This window comes from Etheostoma spectabile, chromosome 2, assembly GCF_008692095.1.
Source record: "Etheostoma spectabile isolate EspeVRDwgs_2016 chromosome 2, UIUC_Espe_1.0, whole genome shotgun sequence".
Lineage (NCBI taxonomy): Eukaryota > Metazoa > Chordata > Actinopteri > Perciformes > Percidae > Etheostoma > Etheostoma spectabile.
In genome coordinates, this window is record NC_045734.1 from 21,959,184 (window position 1) to 21,959,924 (window position 741).

General features: G+C 40.1%; 1 protein-coding gene across 1 annotated transcript in view; it reads left to right on the forward strand.

Annotated features, from left to right (window-relative positions):
- The window catches only part of LOC116701840 (CMRF35-like molecule 5), a 13,915-nt gene that overhangs the window by 10,678 nt on the left and 2,496 nt on the right, over positions 1-741 (forward strand). The gene's annotated exons all lie outside the window — the stretch shown is intronic.

A 741-nucleotide genomic window follows, 5' to 3' on the forward strand; every position in this document is an offset into this window, starting at 1 on the left:
AGATTTACTTCCCCAACAAAACACCTGAGGGCCTTATTTTTCGATATTTTCAATTGTCTCCAGCATAAATTGATGTAGAAATGGGTAGAAATAGTTAAAGCAGAAAAATACTCAAAATTATATATCTCATCACTAAATCTGGAAACAAAACCTATGCAATTGGGTTGCCAGGCCAGCTGTGACTGGTCCAGATGTTTGTGCCAGCACCAGGGGGGACAGATACTGGGAAACGTTGGGCCACTATTGTGCTTCTCGAACCCTTGTGCATCTCTAAATTTAACTGTAAATAATTCATTCAATGTTTCATAAAATTTTCCCAAAAACGTAAATACAGTAAGAGGGGCACAGAGGATGAGGGCCAAACATTACTGAGCCTTGGCACAAAATAGGTTTGAGAAAGGCTGTGATATAACACATGCACAACATGAGCTGTGCTGTGTCTTTTGTATTTTTTTCAGTCTATTTTCTGTTGGACCTTGTGGTGGGGAAAGGCCTTGACTGAAGAATACATTTCCCTCACTGCCTAATCTAAAGAGGTTTGCCCACCATTCCCCCTGGTGTCCAAAAATGGTTATTTCTATTTATTTAGTTTAAAAGGATTAGAATTTATGTAAATCAGTAGTGGTCATTCTTTAGAATTTCTGTGGTCCTAGATGTTCCCTCTGGTAGACCAACATTAATTTCACTTTGGGTCGCTGGTCCCTACACTGAGAACCGTGTGTGTGTGTGTGTGTGTGTGGG